Here is a 22,805-nt window from a genome sequence, read left to right as displayed (position 1 = left end):
AAACAAGGAAAAAGGAGGGACTGTCGGGGAAAAATTTAATGGCATATACTTCAGGAAAAGGGTGGGTGATTAAAAGCTTTCGGGAGGAAACCATTGCTACACGGAATATCTTAATTAAGCTAATTTTATACCCAGTAATTGATTTCAAGAAATAAAAACTGTGCTACGGCTGTTAACTACTTAATTAACAAAAAATTGCAGAATCATGATCAAAAATGGTTGGGATTAGAGATCAATAACTTTTTGTAGTTTTTTTTAAGGCTTAGTGTAAGTCTTCCTTAATGGATATTGTAAAAACGCAGTAATGGCCACCATGTTTCATATGGAATGTTGCAAAGTTTGATATTGATTGCCCAGAGTTGGCGTTTGTGCTTCTATATGTTCTTGGTTGCTTGACAGAACCAAGTGCGTCTTCCAAATGGGATCTTGTCTAAGCTGATGCCAGTGTATTCTCTTTAAAGAAGAAGAAAATAAAAAGAGGAAAATTTGGCAGGTATGACAATCTTATTGTAATTGCTAGATAATTTTTTTTATCAGTTATCAAATTAATTAATCATGTATCCAAGCATCCACTATTTTCCTCATCTCTGCTTGGTATTATGACATTTTGCTTACATACTATGTAGTAATAAATTTATTTGAATTGTTATTCATAAACAAAAATTTCATTTTTTTTCAACAAATTTGGTGGGATGGGAACCTGTCAATATTAACATGGATAAAAGTTCACTATAATTAAAATATTGGCACCAATTTGGAATTTTCAAATTTTACAGCATTTGACCCAAAAATATGTTTTAAAATTTTTAGGAAAAGTCAAAAATATAAAATCCCGAGCATGATTCGAACTCATGACTTACAGATTCATAGTGTACGCTCTAACCTATTGCGCTACACTGTTCGGTAACAATTTTTGGAAAGAAAACTCTTTTAGAATCATGCATACTTGTAATCCGAGATTCCTTTGACTGAAACCCCCACTTTTATATTAAGCGCATGTCACAAAATAAAAGCAGGGGTTAGAGTCTGAGGAGTCTTGGATTAGTATTATACATAAAGTATCTTTTTTTTTTAAAAGTTGTCTGCCTTTTTACCAGGCTATCTATTCGTAATATACATGTATATGTAATATATTATAGTCATTCAAATCGGATTATCAAACATATGTACAATACATGTGATCCAACAAAGTGAAATACCAGGTTATTTATCCATAGTATAGATGAATATATAGTTGTACAAAATTGGATTATCAAAGATTCATACAATACATGTGATCCAACAAAGACAACGATTGCCTGTATTATATATCAGAAATCAATGATATATGGCCTCTCTCGCCTCAATCTCAACTTAATCATTCAGAAGACAATGAGACAACCTTGATGGATTAACACATCATTGAGTCCTGATCTGATACATTGACCCCTCATTGACTCTCTGGTGACGGTTAGTTAATTTCATCGCCTCTTGGCCATACTTGTCCGGAGTCGTCTAGTAGGACACCAGAAATGATTAAATACCATCTTCATTCTCATATAAACAATTTGAACTTTTTATTTTTATTACTGATAAAAAGTTTACCTTGTAGATGCTTTTTGCAAACTGCAAAAATTCTCTGTGTATTACATTTTAAGGGTTTATGAAAGTTGTATTGAAATACATGTACTATGCAGGATAGGGAGGGCACCCCAAGGTTCATCTATATGAATATAATTAGATGAAATAAAGCCTGCGTCCGTGTATTTATAATAATGCATTTTTATCTCTCATCATCACTCTAGCAGTGATGAGAACTAAACTATGTTTTAATTGACTCTGGAACTTCTTCTTTACCTCATACATGGTTTATACTAATGACAGACTAAACAGGCCTACAGAAACCTTGATTCACTGATGATAAATGTATATAAACTCCACTAAAGGGAAACAATTTTATAAAAGAATGTCTGAATATAAGGTATAAATTCATGACCAGTTTAATATTCTCTGTGATGTTGGCAGAAAATAGGATAAAGAATAAACGATCATTGGTTTGTTTAATGAATATGGTATAAATGAGAACAAAACTTTCATATTTCCCATTGATTGAAATTTCGTTATTTCAGTATCCTCACAGGGCCATCCTTTAAAAAATGTTTGTTTGGGATTGCCGCCTGGAGGTTTCTAGACCCATGGAAGGGGGGGGGGGTTCAAACTTGAAGTTTAACTAGTTAAAAATTGGTAAGAAAAAGCTATTTCAATGCATCTTCGCTCGGTCCACTCTGTTTGTGAGGAGAGTGCAGATAAAAAACCCTTGACTTGGGAAGATGTTTCAATGAGCCGCTGTCATATTTCAACTTCAGAACCTTTGAGGACTTTGTGAAGACATATTGTATGTGATTATGATAAGTATTTCTTATTTTGATTGTAAATGCAGGGTTCGATAAGTTAAGATTTTGGTCCAAGGTCTTCCCTTGTTAAGAAAAAAGAGGAATAGAATAATTGAAGATTAGAACATGAGTTTCTTACTTCATTATCATTATCGGTTCTCATTATTTTTAGGAATTTCATAATCTTAATTTGAGATATTTCATAAAACTTATATATTTGAAAGCATTTTATCAGATGGAATATTAGTGTTTGAAAATTAAGTGAAAGATACCAGTGGTATATTTACAAATTATTAGAAACATTTTTAATGCTTAATCAAGGTATATATAAAGTTTGATATTTTTATTCTGCATCTCCTCTTCTTGTAGACATCTTTAACTTAATTTTTTCTCCTTTTTTTATCATTTCTTCCTTTCTTCAGCATTATATAATCTCAGGATTGAAAAAGAACTTGTCATTTGTTTGAATTGCAAAAATTTCTTTCTAAATTTAGTCCAGGTCTTTCTATATATCAGTCAGTGAAAACAAAAGCAGCGGAGTTTCGTAGAAGGAAACAGCGACAGAAAAACATTAATAAAGTGAAGAGATGAGTCACATGTCAAAAGAAGTCCAAAATCTTATAACTGTCCATGTTTCTTGGGGTTCTTGACGTCTTTTTGGCTCAAGGTTGCATAATTCACTTCCTCTGTGTTTTCTCCCATCCTGCGATCAATACTCCGGACCATATTTGGTGTATGATTGGAGATAATATTCAGTATTATCAGTTGAGGCCTGACTTAAGCCCATTTTCACCACCCTGAGAGAAACGGCAGATTCCTGGCTTGACGGCAGAAATTGATTTTTAAGCCAAAGAGACCGTGAGTCATCCTGGTGGAGATTGTTAGCGTTTTAGCCATCATGTCATTTAAGCACTGTCAACCAATTCGCACAAGAAATGGTAGAAGGCGGAAGACTCCACATCAGGATTGGCGAATGAGTTTGAAATTTTTCTTCAGTTCAAATCTCCACCTCTGTTATTTCATGGTTTTCCACCCACGTTTCCAGGAGTTTCTTGGCTTGGAATTTGGTATTGGCGAGGTTTTTTTTTATGCCGAAGGTCGGAGTTTAGGATCAACCCTTCGATAACAGTAATTATTAGAAAGAATAGATAATAATGTATTCCGGCTCATAAAATCAATTACATGTATATGGTACAAATTCTGAACAAAACTGAAATCAATATATATAAAATACTGTTCAGAGAATTATTCCTAGAAATAATCAAATATTATGATTGTAGCCAGTACTCCATTATTTTGTCCCTTTGGAACTTGAGTGAGGTCATCCCTGCCATGCTTAATTTGACATGCAATTTTACACTGCAGTGATCAAGCCTATCGTTTAACCTTGGCCTTTTAAGCAAGTTTCAATATGCATTTGCACGTTTTCTAGAAAACTGTCAGTTTATAGAAATTGTCAGACTAATTGTTTAGGAATTTGTCTGATCGGTTATCGGAGATCAGACTTTTGTAAGTACTTGATTGATCTGACACTGGTTTCATTGGAATAATTCCTGACCATTACAAAACAATACACAACTCTAGGCAAGCTATTGACTTCTTGTTTAAGTGTTTCAACTCGAAATAAAATAACCGATGCTTTTTTCTTGTATTGTGACACAAAAATGATTAAGAAGGGTTTTTATATTAGGGAGGGGAAAAACAATGAGTTCTGCCATGCTGTAGGAGCATGCCTCCATGCAGACTGGCAATTATCAGGCGATCGATAAAAAGGTAGTTTATGAATTCATCATAATGACCAGCAATTTGACAGGAATCGCTGTAGAAAAACTGGTGGAGCCATCCTACACTGCTTGAACCCTGCAGCGGGAACAGTGAGTCTAATGAAAATAATGGGCAGATTTAGATGGAATTAGCAAAGCTCTCTGGTTATTGCAGAGGGATATCAGATTAATGAATTATGAGTGAAATTAGTGAATTATTACAAACATACTACAATGATCAAAAAGCATGAAATGCTGATTATGTGTGTGTAATTTTTAGCTTCTTTGATTCCTATTTTCACCAAATTCTTAACAATTAGATACAAGACTTCAACTTTTTGGGGTTCCATTTCGCTTTAAATTGCATAAACACGGACAACTTATTAGGTTTGAATTCCTGATTATATTTTTCTAGCAGTTTTCATATTAATTTGCTAAAATGTACAGGTACACAGTTTATGTCAGTGTAAGTTTCAGTTTTCATCAGACTTAACCCCTAGGTGACAGTTTATTTTTATGGACTCTGGATCTAGAACTGTTACATTTCCTGCTCGGAACCAAATGCCAAGAATATTCAATTACCTGAAACAGTCACACCCAAGTATCTTCTGGATATATAGACACATTTGGTTACAAAATAGCAGTTAAATCAATCTGGTCTAATTTCTTCTAAAATATGGTCAACATCATCCAAAAGCATGTCATGAGGATCTTTACACCAAGGCCTAAAAAAAAAAGTTGTGTGTTTAGGGAAACCCGACCTAACCAACAAAAATGCCCCGATCCTACCATTTTTAGATGTCTGTTTTTATCCGATTGTGAATTTTGATATATTATTAGGAACTATTAAAAAATCTGTTTTTAAATATGACACAAACAAACATTATTATGATTCATGCAGAAAAAAATATGATAAAATGAAAAAAAAATCCCTACCTACCTAACCTAATTTTTTCATCAGTGTTTCCCTAAACACACAATTTTTTTTTTTATAGGCCCAATTATTTAGTTTTGTGAGTGGTCAGTTTGTCTCGTATTATAATGTTGGTCATAGAATAAAGGTACATGTTGTTGTATTTTATTCACTGGTATTTATTTATTTCTTTTTTGTAAATGAAATCAGATACAAAAGTTAATGCCCCCAAAAATTCAAATGTTCAAAATCACTTGGAAATGGGGGATTTTGGTTGGTTCTGTTCTCAAGCATCAGTGAATGAAATGTTTTCTATCTATACATCAATTTAAAAAATAAGAATTCTGTTTATATATGCATATTTTTTTGGCATTTGGAATATCCAGAATATGACACTATATATCCGGAACTGTATCCGGTAGGACACAGCTGGGGGTTTGTACTGAATTGGACCCAGGACTTGGCCTGCAAATTCATGGATTCCTGTTGATTCCCCATTATCTGTAGATAACTGATTATTTGACAGGGAGTAAAAGTGTAATTAAGGCTTAGAGGCCGAGATGACAATCCACTGATTGTGGATAATCATGGATTGGGCTCTAGAATTGTACAGTATCAGGGAACAAGTGCCGAGAGATGCCCACTGATAAGGACTATCTCTGTAATGGGATGCAGGAGAAATCAGAAGGATTACAGCAGGGGGAGAAACTAGACACGATTGTTGAGGAAAAATGGTCAATGTAGACAAATCACTCATCAAACCTGCTTGTTAGTACTTGACAACGGTTGCTGTGAAGAGGTAAATAATGATTTTTGGGACTAACAGTAATGCATTCTTCCTTGGTCAGTGGTAATTGATACTGGTCTTATTGGGCAGTGATATATGGAGCTTGTACCAGGTGCAGCATACCTGATAATATTTCTTTTTTAATGGAAAATTTTGTTCACACATTGTTTATCTGTCTGCCTATTGAAAAAAACTACTTTGTATGAATAATTTAAAAAATATTTAACAACTGCCAGATTCATACTCAAAATTGCATATTATTTAGTGTACTCTATTTTCTTCATATCCGTCTAATATTTGAATTAATTTTCTACAAATAAATGTGAAAATGCTGCATATACAATATGCAAAGAGAAACATTTGGAATAAACATGCCTTCTTAGCTCTCTTTGAATGATAATCATCCATTCTCTTATAATGAATTATATTTGTTTGCCAGTAGACAAATATTTTGGAATGGAAATTTGTCTGTCCCATACTTGTTGCTAGAAGGTTATTAAACCATTATTACCTTAATTTTGAAACCTACAAGAGTAAATATGTATTACTGTTGTACAAATTAGATAATGTACATCTTTTCAATTTGCAACTTAAGTGATTTAATAGTGAAATTTAAGGTCACAGTGACCCAACTACCAGTAAATTTGTTTTATCCGAGGTCAAGAAAAATCAAATTGCTAATGTGTAAGTTTAAGAGAGATAACATTGTTATCTCATGTTGCTGCTGTTTGTTTAATATGAATTCAAATAGAAACACACATGGCAAACAAAAGTCGAATACATCGGCTACATGTAATAAACCTCATCCTGAAAACATTAATTTTGAGATTCGACTTGAACTTTGAATACATTAGTGGAAGCTCTTTATGTCATCTCTCTGATTTAGTTCACACAAATTACTTCATGAAAAGGAAACGGTGATTAATTTACTGCAGTCCTGAGCAAAAGTTACATCTTTTATCATTGGTATAATTAGAATATTTTAAAAACACCCTCATCATTTTCTTTTATGTGAATTCAGAGGAAGAGTTGGAGATAGTCTATCAGCTTTCCCTGAAACGCAAGCATATGGAAGCAATCCATGGCCTCGTTTGATCAAGATCCTCCGAAATCAGGCTAAAAAACTTGTCAGTTAAATAATTTGTTCATTCTAATCTACAGGGTTTTGTCTGAAAATTATCGGAAGTTGCATATTCTCTCCTTGATTCTCAGAAATTGTGTGTTTGTTTAAAACTCCCCAATAGTTTATCAAGAATTCATTACATGTATCAAAAATATGTTAATGTCAGACTTCAATGTTTTATTTGTCATTTTCAAATATGATTTAAAGATGTAAATGTCAAGGTCTGATGATTGAAATAATTTTACTTAAAAAAAACTTTATGAAAATGAATACTCCCCCCCCCCCCCCCATCCCCTTCAGAAAAAAAAGGATTAGAAAAGTAGCTCGGAACTATGAGGTCAAAGATTCTTCATTATCCTGAATCCTCCTTTGATCAGCTATAACAAGGACAGTTGAAAAAAGATATATAGGTGCTGAGATTAATTAGATGAGAATGAATATCATTCTGAGCTAATGAGAGTTAACGGTACATGTATTTTCATTATCTGCAGCATCCCGTCAAGAAGTTTGATCCTGCAAAAACAGATTTGATGTGGTTTGTGATAACTTACAAATTAGTCCATCCTATCGGCTATATTATTTATTTTTCATATAAAGAAGCCAGATCAAACTCCTTGCTATCAGCGACTAGACAGCCCCTTGTCTTGATTAAACAGCAGAGTTCTGTTTGACTTGTAGCATACAAGAGATTTTTAACAAATTCACAAAAACATATATTTTGCGGCTTGTCAAACAATGTCTGTATAGATCTGGCAGTAGGGAAGTGAAAGTGCAAGAAAAAGGTGTAATTGAATGCACCTGTGTGTTTTGGCTGGTGTCTGTCATGCTGAGCTGTTTTCACACAGAAGAATGAAGACCAGGGGGAGAGGATACCTGCCTAACGTGTTGTGTACTGTAGTGGTAGATTTAGACTTTGGGGTGTAGCAGTGAGGGGTGGGATGGGGAGAAAACTTAAACAAAATATATGAAGGCTGCCATTAATTCTGACTTGGGAGGTAGGTGGGGTGTTAGAAAAATTGAACAAAATATGTGAAAGCTGCAATCAATTCTGACCATGCACCAATTAAGGTGCAGGTAATGCGTCCAGTCATGAGAAACATTCACCTTTGGTCTTGCCTTACTTCTACATGTCAATAGGGACTTCATTCATTCTTAAGTGGGAAGGTGTATGCATACATTCTTGTTAATTAAGGCCCTTTTGAATCAGACTGGACGATTAGGTACCCTTTTGGTTACTAAGATGATACATGCATTGCTCATTTTTATGGCCTAATCACTGATTGCTATCTACAGGACTCAGCAGTGCATTATTGTCTATTGTTGAATAGAAGCTTATCTTATTTTTATGGACTAGCTAAGCTAAAGCAGTGTTGTTGTTTAGGGAATGCAGACCTAATGGTCAGTAAAAAAATAAACAAAGTTATGGTGCTGACTGGCAATTTTTAAAACAGAAATTTTGTTCTTTAAGTTCAGAAGTATATTAACCTAAAGCACACGGTTACTAGGTCACAAAAAGTTTGATGCATGTTATAAATGATGCTATCTGGTGAATAAATTTTTGGCGGCATTTGATATTTTGCAATTGCATATCGCAGTATGGTATTCAAAACATGTTTAGCTCACCTGAAATGATGGTTCGCGATCATGCGTTTTCTGATCACATTTTGACCATCTGTTTGCTAACTTTTCACATTTCTAAGTCACTTAGAAAATTTGTGTCCACAAACAGCTTCTTTTTAAATGATGCTCAAAATATTGGATAAGAAAATCTGATTAATTTTTTTTTTGCCAGTTGGATGGGAGTGACAGGAATTTATATCTATGATATATATAATGATATATCATTTGGAAGGTCTGCATTAAAAGAAGGTGTATTTGTTTTCATGGATTTATATTGTTTGTGATATAAAACAAAAAATCAAATTAGCTACTTGAGCCTTTATTGGGCAATGTTTATTAGGTGAGCAATGTTGCCCATGGGTCTCATTTTGTTTATGCTGGTGCATTCCAGTTGTATAAAAATTATGTTTCTACTTAATTCAAGTCTTTTATCACATGATCGTCATGTTGTGTATTATGTAATAAACTTCCCTTTTTGTGCTCCAATTGTGTAATATTTGTGTTATATTCATATTTCTATAAATGTTATTACATTTGATGAACAGAAATGAGGTTTAAGGGTTTAGAAAAGATTTTCTTGACTGAATTTATATACAAATGTTTGAAGGATATTTGATTCTACTTTGGAATGATAATTGAGATACAATAAATAAACTAGGAATAAAGAAGTGCATTCTTCAAAACAAAGAAATCACACACAATGTGCTGAAGCAGGGAATTAATACATTCCCCATTCTATTGCCCTGAACAGAAGCTGCAACCAATAGATGGTGATTTATTAGCAACCAGAAGTGCTGAAAGATTCACATCCTGAAGAACAAGAAGAAATTTGTAGACAGTGTTCATAATCAACATGGGGTATATTTGCTACAGAACATTGTTGATATAGGAATTAGGTGTTGGCTACTTCAGGCATTTTGATGTCTTTGTTCTCTTCATATTGGACATCACTTTGTCCTTTAGCAGAAAAAAAAATTCAAGTCAGGGCTGAGTCAATCATGAGTAACCATTTCTGATTGGTTAGGTTGGTTGCCAGTCTGTCTCAAGAACCCATAGTTCCTGTTTCATGTATTGTAACTGAAGTAATTGTTAACTTGGTTATTCTGTAGAAACTGTCTCCAACTTTTGACAGTGCTCATCTTTCACAGCAAACTAGATCTGGATGATGATGACATACCCAGTCTTCAGGTTGTTAATTAATAATTAAAAATGCAGCTGTCTGGTGTACCAACCATCTGCAATGGATCCCAGATGGGCTTCTGATTCCATTACCTAATTATGTATGAAACATCTTCATTATTTTTAATTACGGAGTTAGTTGTATTTAAGGTCTGTAACCGGCTCAGTGTTATTTACTTCACTAGCTGAAATAGAGAGCAAGGAAAAAAAAGAAATTTGGGGCGGAAAGTCGATATGGTTGAGTCTGCGTGTTATTGCTGTTTATTTTTGAGATGACTAGACATGTTAAACCAGCATCTTCAGAGACCTTTCAGTGTTGGAAACGCAAGTTTTTGATATTTATTCCTGGGATTTACACAGATACAGCCATTGTAGATCGGTGTTTACTTGTGAGTATGGGGAGAAGCTTGTCAGATTGAACACGAGGGAGCACAAGATTGCTGCTGACAGCTTCGCTGGCCCTCCACTCCAAAGATAAGAGGTTGTCATAATAAACAACACCAAAACACTTACACCTCTTTTATGAACTTTTTCCGGCAAAATAACCAAGTGCTCTTTCTTTTATATTTTTACTTCTCCCGTTTAGTTTATACAAATGACTCTGATGTCTCAAGAATTTAAGTAACTGACAGTATCTGTTGTGTGTGTGTTTTACTGGCAAGGTTCTTGAACTTGTTATGACCAATAAATGGAGGAAATGTTATCACAGAGATAGAGAGACTTGGACAGATAATTAGATTTGAAAGAATTTATTGGGATCATAAAAAAAGAAGAAAACCCATTTCTATCTCAGGGGTCACATAAAAATGTCAAGGTCATTTAAAGTGGTTGAAGGTGATTTAAAAAAGAAATCTGATAAAAAGAATGACAACTTTTTGATAGTTTTGAAAGTAATCAATTTCAGAAATCGGTTTCCATTTCTTAAAAAAAAAATTGGTCAAGATCACTGAGCCTATTTGTTAAGGAATAACATTATTCTGGCTTATCTAGGAATAGCAAGCACTGACTATCTACCTGGAAATTGATTGAACCCTAAAATCTCTACAAGAAAAATATGGCATTTTTATGACAGCAAATTCGCTTAACTATCCAATTTCAGGATTCTATAGCAAGGAAAGTAAAGCTAAAGCATGTAAGCCTCAGAAACAGAGTCCATCTACTTGTAGTAATTTACTTGTAATTGCCTGCGTGTTGTGTACAGTCACACAGAACTCATATTGAACATTTTATGTTGATAATTTGCTTGGCAAAACGTTCCACTCTACATGCATGCATAATAGGGAAATATCGCAGCAGTGGAACTGCTGTTAAATAAAGAAAACTCAGTCTTTTACGTTCTGGGAAATTGATTTCCTATAGACTCACTAATTACACCAAAGACAGATATTGCTTCACAATAGACAGTGGCAGGCGAAGGTTTCCCTACACAAAACAGAAGGTTTGGGTTAAAATTCCTTTGTCTTGTAGAGATTGTAAAAAATGACATGGGGCTGTCCAGATGCACCTCAAAGCACTAGGTGTATATTATGACTGGTAAAAGTTATGAATATTAGGTTGTAAAAAGTTAGAGAAGTAGTTTTTGTTTATTCAACTGTAAGCAGCAACTTTTTTTTTCCCCAAACCATTTGTGTCAAAAGAACGTGGAAGATGGCGTATTGATCAAAGATGGCATCTATTGACTCTCTTGGATATCTGCAATTCAAATGAGTTTTGCTGGGCATCGCTACTGCTAAGCCATAGTCAACTTATCAAATCTCCGTAGAGCCGGGCGGATTTTCTTCTTAGTGACAGATATCTCGCAGTTTTCAATTTACTAGTGGCACAGGACTTTGCTCACAAACTACGAGCAGGTTTTATGTTTACAACGCTGTGTCTTGCCTATTTGCTTTCACGTGCTTCATTAAGGAGAAATTATTTGTGATTGCTCTTCAAATGAGATAAGAGTGAGGAGGACTAGAGTCCACAATGCTACAATCTGTGGTTCTACACTTACATGTAAAACTGTGAAGGATTTGGTGGCTTTTTTTTTTCTTTCTTGGATAAAAGAAAATCTATGAAAATTTCATTGCTGGCTGATTGATTTTTCTCTCTGCCACAGCATATAAGGTTATAGCTGTATTACATGGTAGAAATTGGACACAACTTAGCAGAGAAGTAACCATATTGATTTTGGTTTCTCTTTTGTCTGGTTTTACTCCAAAGTTTGGAACATTCTCCTGTCTGCTTTTAAACACATGGTACCGGTAAGTTCTAATACATTTCTCTTTCCTAATTTTTCTATTGCTATTGAGACCAAGTTTGCTTCATAAAAATTTTGCTTAATTTGTTTTTATGTATTGCAAAAAAAAAAAAAAAGTAATTTTGTAAAAGTTCTATCATTTGATGAATTAATTTTTCAAAAATGTCATATATAAACTCAGAAGTATTATGCGGGGTTTTAGTACATTATCTTGAGAGTACTGCTCATATAATGGCAATCAATATTGTTTGATAACAAACAAAAAAGTTTCAGTGTATTCCCTATTCTAAGTTTAATGACATGCATAACCAGAAGAACATTGTTCTTCATCATGCTTTCCCCAGTTATAAAGTTAATTACAATCATTGGGCTTTAATTGCAATCCAAATTAATTATTGATTGAAAATTATTTTTCCTAAGTACAATATAAAATGTAATATGGAGGTGTCCGCGATTCGCTAACCGTGAGTCATCGCTTGAAATATTGATTTCCGCGGGTCAGACTCTGGTGTGATAAACTTTCCCAGAGAAAAACTGAAGTGCTGTTGTAAACTTAGATATTTATCAATAATGGCTCCATTGAAAGCCAGTGAAATTCTGAAGAAGGGGGAGGGATGTGTATACCGGTACTTAAATGTCCAGTATTTAAGTTCCTATATATCTGTTAATGTGAAGGTCCTCTAGGAGAGTGACCCATATAATTATTGCATCCTTCAGCACCAAAACTGATGCTGGTTGATGAAATTCTTTAGAAATTTAAAAAAAAAATGATATCTAGATTAATTTCTTTTGTATCAGTTAAATTGCAAGATTTTTTTAATTCTTAAATTTAATTTAGACAAAAGTTTACAGTTTAAGGTTCCGCGGGTCAGACTCTGGTGTGATAAACTTTCCCAGAGAAAAACTGAAGTGCTGTTGTAAACTTAGATATTTATCAATAATGGCTCCATTGAAAGCCAGTGAAATTCTGAAGAAGGGGGAGGGATGTGTATACCGGTACTTAAATGTCCAGTATTTAAGTTCCTATATATCTGTTAATGTGAAGGTCCTCTAGGAGAGTGACCCATATAATTATTGCATCCTTCAGCACCAAAACTGATGCTGGTTGATGAAATTCTTTAGAAATTTTAAAAAAAAATGATATCTAGATTAATTTCTTTTGTATCAGTTAAATTGCAAGATTTTTTTAATTCTTAAATGTAAATGTAAACCAACAAAGAAATGGTTAATCCTTGTTTGAATATTAACAATTGAGAAAAGATCACCAAGTAATTTTTCTCTGTAACACTGAGCAAGCACCAAGTGATGGAAGTGGGCATCAATTATTAACATTTATGATTGGGGTGTTTGTTATAGGGACTTACCAGAGTTCAGGTGTAGGGTTTAATGAAGAGGAAAAAAACTCAACTGATTTAGGAGCATTAATGTGAGAGCACCAAGTACCTGTATTTGTTAGCATCTGTTATTGTTTCAAGTTTTAAATGCCTAAGAAAAACACTTCAGTTTCAGAATTATTCCACATGATCAAAGAAAGATTTAAAATCAAGCGGAATTATGCAAATTTTTCAAAGATGGAGAGACAGGAAAAAAATCAATTTCTGTGACTCGAGTCTGCAAGTGACTTGTCTCCTATATCAATTACAGATTGTCTGTTTGGAATATCATTGATAAATGTTTCCAAGAGTTGCTGGATGTTTAAATATTTTCTGGGTTTCACTGGGTTTTTGCAGACTTAATTTATTAGGATGTGTGGTCCTTGATCTTTCATGTAACACACTGGAACAAATTTTCTGGTGATCGTGTTCATCTTCGCTGCTAATGCTTTTTTCTGTCTGCGCTTCGTTTTCTTCTTCTTAACTGCTCACTCTTTGTTGATCGAGTTGTGATCGAGGGAATTTTTTATGCTCGTGTGCTATGTGGTTTTGGGTAGGGAAAATTAGAAGTAACGATTACCTAGCTTATTTTGGCATGGTGCATGTTATGCAAAAGCAAACATACAATTAACAAATTACGTTACGGAAACTACTTACTGAGATGCATTGTAAAATTATACAGATTATACGTAGCGGAATCTGAAGTCATGATAACTCAGTATGTAATGTCAAAAACTTGGAGGCTGTTTTCTATTACTTGAACACTGCCAGACTTTCCTGTATGTTTCCAGTTTCTAGTCGATATAATTCATGAGGCAATGTTAATTAATAGAGCCCTCCTCCAGCAGCTAAACAAAATGACAGCGGAGTTTGAGGAGCTATGTTTTTTTATGAATCTAATCAAATTAAGTCAACAATATCCAGGATAATGGTAAAGCGGTGCTGTCAATGTATTTTGTTACATTAGAAATTTTCAGACTGAATTTGCATGTGTTTAGAATTTATGGCCAAGTCATAATGGCAATTTCACCACTGTATTACAGCTTCTATAGATGCATAACACTTACTCTCTTTTTCCAGATTGAATTTGATTCTCCCGGGCTTTTAAAACAACTAGCACTGGGTGATTTATGTTACCAAAAATATTTATGAAACAAAAATTTTAATTGTTTATATGCTGTATAGTATACTGTGTAATTTTATAGAATATGAAACAATCAACAGAACGTTGATGCTTGTCCATGGAAGTTTTCAGTTTATAGGGAATTTAAAAGCATTATATATACATGGATATTGATATTCTGAGAGGCAAATGCTGTGCATACCCATGTGTAAATGGGAGAACATTCAGCCACACTCCCCCCCACCCCCCCCCCCCCCCCCCACCCCCCAAAAAAATCTCTCCAAAAGAACCTCCAGAAATTAATTCAATTTGTTTAGGTAAGAAAATTGCATCAAACTTAAAACTAACTTTTTGATTTTATCTACTTTTTTTTATTTTTTAAAACAGTACCAATCCAGACAAATATTTTGATTGACAAGCCTGATACAAGAACTGGTAGAATTAATTAAAGATCATAGGTTTTTGATAAAATTACTGTGTTTTGTATAGGTTTTATTCTAAGGCATCTGTGTGATCAATAGGCTTTGGAAATCTTTCTTGGCAGTACAGATTGGATGTGTTAATGCTTCATCGTTCTCTTTTATTAACCTATCAAAAAAAAAAAAAATCGCTTAATTTTATTTTGACGTGATGATGAAGCGACAATGAAAAATGCTGCATCTTTCAGCAAAAAAATCTTCCAGTGGACAAACTGGAATGTACAAGATATAATTTTTCCATATAAAAAAAAAGCACGAATAGATATTCCTCAAGGTTGAATGAAAGAATGAACTTTTGCACTGAAAATTTCTAATCAGGTTTCGACTCAAGATCAGAGTCGTCAAATGAGATCAGACAATGCGGTGAAAAGGAAACTCGGATCAAGCAGCCTTCTTGGAGACAAGCTTCCATTGAGCTGTGAAGAGAGAGCTATTGTTTTCTGGATAATGACATTAGCATGTTGAATCATATTAACTCTGGAGAAGGAATAATTGAAAACTATGGGGATTACAGTACATACATCATGCCCATATTAAAAGAAGGGCATTTTATTGATTTGCGCCAGAATACTTCTAAGCTTTGGGGAATAAAAATGACACTTTATGGGCAAACATTTTAGCCTGGAAACAATTAAGTCTCAATTCCGTCTCTCTGTGTAAACTGGTTCCCCTGCTGGGATCGCCATCACTGAATGACCATGTCTAAGTAGGAACATCTCCCCCAGGTTAATTTAAATTCCTGGGTAATTTCAAGATTATTGACTTACCGGAGCTTACAATTGAGTGAGGTGAGTTATAGTCCTCTCTGTAGACTGGAGACATCAGCTATCCTCTATTGTTAATTCTTTTTTGAGATTCCTGAATTGAGTGGGTCATATTTTTTACCTTGAAAAAGACTTGTTGATGAGTCTGCGAGTCAGTGCAAATAACCAGGGGCCTTAAAGATTACTGGGCCGGGGCCATAGTTCGCATGTATTTAAAAAGGTTGAAGCAGACCAGATTGCCCTATATAAGAATTGATATACATGTATATATGATGTAATAGATCAGCTTATTCAATTGCAAATTGAAAACTAATAACAACAGAAAAGTGTTGCTGTACTGGAGAAAATTCCATATTAATTGAATTGACCTAATCCTTACCCCACTCCCTTTCAGCTTAAAAAAATTGTAAATTTTGCATCTTGGTGCATTGGGAAGGGAGGAAGGTGAATAGGACATAGGGAAGATAAAAGTTCAGGTATGCATTAAGGTGAGTGCAATGTGCACTTTGGGGAGGGGATTGTCCGCTTTGCCGTTGTGCTTTAGATGATGTTGCTATTTGCTTCTGGCAGCTTTACTCTTGTTGTGATTTATAGCTCTATTAGAAAATTAAAAAGCATATTGTTGTTTGTGGATACAATACTGATACGGCCTTGTATTACTACATGCTAATCTGTCAGCAATCATAGCTGGTACACAGTAGAGGGGCTCAGTTTACCTCCCGATCAAGTGCCTCTCATTTTGTAGCAATCAAACGCTCTGTGTGTTTGCCTATTGGTAAACTTCTAGTAAAGTGTTGCAAGAGGCTTGACTTGAAGTAGCTTTAACACTTCTATGAAGTGAGTACATTTCATGGGAGGTGAACAAGTGGCAAAAACTACCAGTACAAATGTTTGGTTACATAAACCTCTTTAAACCTTGACATCATTAAAATGCGTTTCAATAAGGTCATTTGTTTCTTGATTTTGCTACTTTTAAGTAGGTGAACTTTGGTTTCTTTCCAAAGTAGGTGAATGGGTTTTTACCAAAATAGGTGAACTTGGCACAGCTGAAGTGAAGACTGACTGTCTCCAGTTCATTATTCCATTTTCTTTTATGTTTGAATATGACAAAAGGAATTCCTTTAGATGTGCACACCATTGTTTCATGTGAGGATGGAATCAGCTAACTTTTCAAATGTGAAAGTGTATTTGACCTTATAGTTTTTTATGTGAATTTAATTGCTTTTCCATAGATTCGATGCTAATTGCTGATGTTGCAGCTTTCCATCACAGAAACTTCATTCAAAGAATCCCATGAAATAAAAAATCAAATGAATTTCAAAAGACACAGAAATGCCATATATCTAAGGCTTGCAAAGACAGAAATCAAAGAGAGAAAAAGTAGAGACCACAAAAAAGTCTTTTTATCTACATATTTGTATTTTATCCATAAAGAGGAATTAAAAGATCTGAGCATTGAATGGTACCGAGTCATCTGGTGCGGCCATTGATCGTTAATTAGCAATCAATCACATCAAGGCTCTGAAGGTAGAGTAAACTAGAATGTAAGATCACCCAATACCAGGGACATGAAAAATTGATCAGAAAACCAATATCTAAAAAGCATCAAAGTCCTGCAAATGAGGGTCTCTGCAGCCATGGCTAATCAATAGTGTTTATCCAGTCTTCTTTGTCAGTGCCCATTATTATAATTGTTGGATGAAATACAACGGCTACCAAACATTTATTAGTTGAATTTGGTGCTCCTTTTGAAAAGTTGTAAACATTAGCCTGGGCAAACACTTAGTGTGTGGGAACCTGGAATTGTTGACAAATCCAGAAAACGATTGACTGCCCTACTTGGCACGGAGCTAGGGATTCTGTCAACTGAGAATACGAGGAAAGAGTACAGAGAGCTCCTCTAAGATCTACTCTCTCTCTCTTTCTGTCACTGCTTGTCTCACTAGCACCAATCTGATACCCTTAATTTTTCTATCATTTGATATAATTTGTGTAAATCTGATTTGCCTGAGAAGTAATTACCGTAACATACAGTATAAAATTTTGTACAGAGAAAACGGAAATCCCAAACTGCTAGATGTACTACAGTTTGCTGTATTAATTGTTGAAGTAATGGGTTTTACTTTTTAACTGATTTTAGATTAAAAAAAAAATTTCATTCAAATTACAAACTCAATGTTCGAAAACCTGACTGATAAAATAAGGGTTAAAGAATTTTTCAAAAATAAATTATCGGCCTTTTTTCAAATGAATGCAATTCGGCATTCATTTTAATCTAATTGACACTTATGCCATGTATTACGTACATATTGATGCAAAACCAAGAAGAGATTGTGGCTTGCTTACTCTGACATACCAAATCACGCAGGAACTATTTTATAATTATTTTAACATAATCAATACCCGCGGATCTTATTACAGCAACTGAGATATGTAGAATGGAGTAAACTTGGATATTAATCCGTGATTGCATGTCGTTGACACTTCATTCTGGAGAGGCACAGAGATGTTATCAACTCCAATGTATTGACTTAGTTTTTCAGAATCAGGTAATTTGGACATTAGCTGTGTGATACTCTCTCCTGGACTGGTTGTTAGTTTGTTACTAATAAGGTAAGCTTCCAGGTGATGGAGCAGGTATCCTGACTTGGAATTTCTGGCATTTTGTTTGGTACTTGATCTCATACTTTATATTCTGGTTCAAGCTGTCAGTGAACATGCTTTGTTGCAGTGTGTTGAACATGCTGCGAAACCTAACTGTACCTTACTTCAAATTTCTAAAATGTTGAATGGTTTTTTGTCATGATAAAATTATTATAAACCCAAGGATAAGGAATAATTGAATACCGTGGAATAAGTGTGTCTTGATTTACATTGTGGTTTATATGTTCAAGTTGTTAAACATTCTGGATTTTCATGTATAATTGTATTTTATTAAGTATATTGTTTTGCCATTGTTAAGTTAGGTTAGCATCCAGGTACAATGTATATTATGGAACTCTTACAATGACATTTTGGATTTCATTGAATTTAAGGGATTTGATCTAGTTTATATGTTCAAAGTTTTTGAAAATTCTGCTGATCAATTTTATAATGTTGAACTCTGTAATTTCATCCTTTCCATTGTTGTTCTGTTGTTGGAATGGGGCCCACAAAAAAAGAGACCGTATGATCCATTGAATGCCAATTGTAGCCTAAATGTCTGAAGTTCTCTTTTTCGTGCTTAATATATGGAAATGTATCATGCCGATGGGTATATGTATAGCAGATAAGGCTTATAGCTTCTTTACATGCCAGTATTCCACATTGCCTTACAAACCAAGGTCTAAATGCCAATTTTTCACAGGGTCTTTTTTAACCTTTGTGTTCCGCCTTCTCTCTCTAACGTTTGAAACCCACACACGTTCCATGATACTGATGAATGAAATTTAAGCAGGTGTTAGAATTTCATTCATAAGCTACTAGGTAGTTTGTATGCATGCATTACCACTTTACAGGCAATTAGACCTACAACTTCTTGTTGCAATTGATTTGTCAATTGCCAATTAGTTCCGAACAATTTGAAAATTTTTAGGTGAAATCTTTCAATTTTACAGTCCAGTGAATAATTTATCACACTTTGTTTTTAAAGAGTTAGGGCCCATTTCTTTTGATCAGTTAAGTTTAGAACATTCACAAGTTGTAAGAAAGTGTGTTCAAACCATATTTTTAATTATGATACAAATATATCATACTAGTATGTTTTTCAAACCCTAAAACCCCATAGTGAGACTTCTTGGGAATTTGGACAAAACTATCGTATATGCTTTAAAATTGATGAAGTTTGATGATTGCTTATGCAGCGAGGTAATTTTTACAAGACTGGATGACTCTAAATTTAAAACGTATCTAAAAGGTCAATAAATATTTAATGTTACTATTTTGGTGTGTGTAAATCTACTTCTTTATGCCTCATCTCCTCTCCATAGCTCTCTGTCAGTCTGAGTTAAAATACATCAATGATAGCTTTCACGGGGTACCAAAAAATTATGTAACGTTACATGCCTAAAAACCTCCATCGAATCAAAAGGCCAGTTTTATTTACTAATCAATGTCAACGTATAGAAGAGATGAAATATTTAGATTTCATTTTATGATCATGAAAGTTATAGAGAAAAAATGGATTTCTAGCACTTCTGATTTATTTTTATATCGAATGAATAAAAAAGTTTCATATAGCAGGAATGAATTGAATGATAATAAATTGTAATGAATTTTTAATGCTTTATTAGCTTAGATACAAATGGAGTTAATTGGCTAGAATAACATCAGTATGTCACACTAGATCCATAGCATTTCCTGTATGAAGAATTTTTTTTATGCTGGTGTTTGTCAAAGAGTTGGTTTTTATTGTTATATCTTCCCAATCCCTTTGACATGTACATTTTACCTGATGAATTAAGTCATATCATAGGCTTAAAATACTTTGTGCTTCAGACACAGAAAATGGGAGAAAAAGTCTTCTGTTACAAAGTTCCGACATCGATTTCTTGCCAGGGGCTTTGATTGGGAAGTTAATATAGGGTATCAATTAACTTCCATTATAAATCTATTCAGTGTTTCTGAATCCTGTGTGTTTGCTGCAAAAACAACATCAGTCGGAAACAAAAGAATACCAAGTTTATTGATTTGTGTATAGAGAGCTGGAGGCGAACGAGGAGAAATTCTAACAGTAGTGATTATTAAGTTATGCATGACACACTGGAAATGGCTAATTCTTTGGGAGAGATGAGAAAGTCATGGAGTTGAGAGAGTTTTTTCTAGGATATATTCTTGATTCTTTGGAAGAAGTTTGGTGAGGAGTTGTTGAGAAACATTAATGGAGTAATGTACCAAAATTTCTTCTCTCTCTCCTCTCATTTAACAAAATCAATAGATTTGTCTTGTTAGAGCAGCATTATGGAGGGCCTTAACATGATTAGCGATAAAACGTTGGAATTGAATAATGACATGACTGTTAGAGCCTTTGTTTACAGACCGAATCTGTCAGGGAAAAATTTTAAGAATACAAAATACCATCATTTTTCAATTAACAAGGAAAACCTGGCATTGAGTCGCTTTTCATCACCATCTTTGTCTCATGTTCCTTTATTGTTTATTGTAAATATAGATGTTATCGTTCTGACTTTTTATCTTATCTTTACAGACAGAGAAATGGTGATCTTTGAGAAAACAGGAGATAGTCTTTGAAGAGTTGCAGAAACAGATTCTTTTGTGATTATACAGCAAACAGTATAGGAATTTTATTCAACAAATCCAGGTAATGTTACATGCATTCTTTATATATTGATTTTACTCTAGGGCTTACGAAATTTGTGGGCAGATACTGGATGCAAGTCTAGCAATTGACCTACAATTTCACCTAGGTTATTATATTGATTCAGTAGAATAATAGTACTGGCTACTCCATCTTCAATGGAGTCTTACCTGCTACTCCATCTTCAATGGAGTCTTACCGGTTACTCCATCTTCGATGGAGTCTTACCGGTTACTCCATCTTCGATGGAGTCTTACCGGTTACTCCATCTTCAATGGAGTCTTACTTCTACTCCATCTTCAGTGGAGTCTTGGGGAAAGAAAGGAAGTTAAACCCCTGGTACTGTTTCTCTTTTGGGAAAGAGTAAATTATTGATACTCAACTTATCCATACCTTAATGAGTTTTAAACTCTAAGCCTGTTTTCAAAAAATAAAAAGGAGTGTTTTATTTGTATTTCAATAGCATTTGTATTTCCCCCATGTATTTCTAAAGCATTTATGTGAAATGAAGTTTTACTCTCTGTAATTTGCATTAAAGGAAAATTTCATTATTTATTAAACAAAGGATTGGTTTTGATCATTATCTCCCAAAGAGCCTGTCATGTATTTTATATCTTGTTTTCATTGATATATGTAAAAGCTTTTAATGCAAAATGCATCTATATGTCTGGAATGAGGGGAGATAATTCAGGGGGGGGGGGGCACTAACTCATATGTCACCAATGAACTACTATTATAAGGACAGTATTAGGCTCAAATCTTCTTAGGAAATTCAACTTGGATGCTGCACAAACCCATAGAAGACATACCGGTAGATAATTTGAGATTCAACAGAAGTTCCAATTTTTTTAAGAATTCAACCCCCCCCCCCCCCCCCCTTGCAATCTATTACAAGCTGTTGTGCAATCATCTTAATTCTTGAGGACCAATTTTTTAGGAAATGATCAATAATAAAAGGGTCCAGGGTATATAATTCTGTGGATTTACTTGTTCATATACATGTATAGGTATATATAGAATAAAGACTGTTTCATAATTTGTTGGGGAAGTTAATTCATGGGTGAGGGATACCCAATGAAATCCATGAAATGATCGCTGAGAATTGTACCGTGTATCTGGTTCCTATTGGTGCAGAAGCACAAAAATGAATGACAGCATTAAAGCCTTGCAGTGTGCGAGGGAGGGAATGCCAAGACATGAAAGACATTGTCGTCACTCGCCAGAATTATCACGCATCACAACATTAATGAAACCGGAGAAATTTTATTTCCACCTTCATCTGAACATTTATTTATCAAAAGTTTGGTTCGGCAAGTATTTGTTGTTTGTGCGGTCTTATCGGTTAAGTTTTTTTATTCTGGAGTCAGTGTGATAACATCATTTGCATCCTGATGTTGGAGAGATATCTTGTCTTTTATGTATGTATTGGAGATAGGGATGGCAGAGGGAGCAGGAAGTAATATGCCCGTGATAATTAGTGAAATCTATTTGGTTTATAGCAATTAAGCCTGCCTTTGTTATTGAAATTTCCAGGAGTGGAGTTTTGATAATGACATTGTTGATCATGAAATATTGAAAAGTCTAACAACCGGGCAATGGTGGGGTCAATAATGTGGCAATATCTGTAACATTTCAAATGTACAAAACTGGTGAGATAAAGATGTTGAAATTTCATTGAATCTGGTCCAGATTTGTAGTTCTTGTCAAGTTTTGCAGGTTAATATTCAAGAGCATTAATAAAATTGAACATCTGTTCAAAAAAGAGAAACTTTCT

General features: G+C 34.2%; 1 protein-coding gene across 16 annotated transcripts in view; it reads left to right on the top strand.

The window, feature by feature from the left end:
* The first annotated feature begins 388 nt into the window (after window positions 1-388).
* Window positions 389-22,805, top strand: part of LOC105329458 (receptor-type tyrosine-protein phosphatase S) — a 78,703-nt gene continuing 56,286 nt past the window's right edge. For 6 of the 16 annotated variants that reach the window (XM_066065976.1, XM_066065979.1, XM_066065977.1 and 3 more), the window contains exons 1-2: window positions 11,400-12,000; window positions 20,921-21,034. The gene's annotated coding sequence lies outside the window, so the exon portion shown is untranslated. Of the gene's footprint in view, window positions 494-11,398; window positions 12,001-20,548; window positions 20,570-20,920; window positions 21,035-22,805 lie in introns of those variants that run through there. The other 10 variants (XM_020067715.3, XM_066065972.1, XM_066065980.1 and 7 more) reach the window with 7 other exon arrangements.

This window comes from Magallana gigas, chromosome 7, assembly GCF_963853765.1.
Source record: "Magallana gigas chromosome 7, xbMagGiga1.1, whole genome shotgun sequence".
NCBI classification, from domain to species: Eukaryota; Metazoa; Mollusca; class Bivalvia; order Ostreida; family Ostreidae; genus Magallana; species Magallana gigas.
This window is presented reverse-complemented; position numbering and strand designations above follow the sequence as displayed.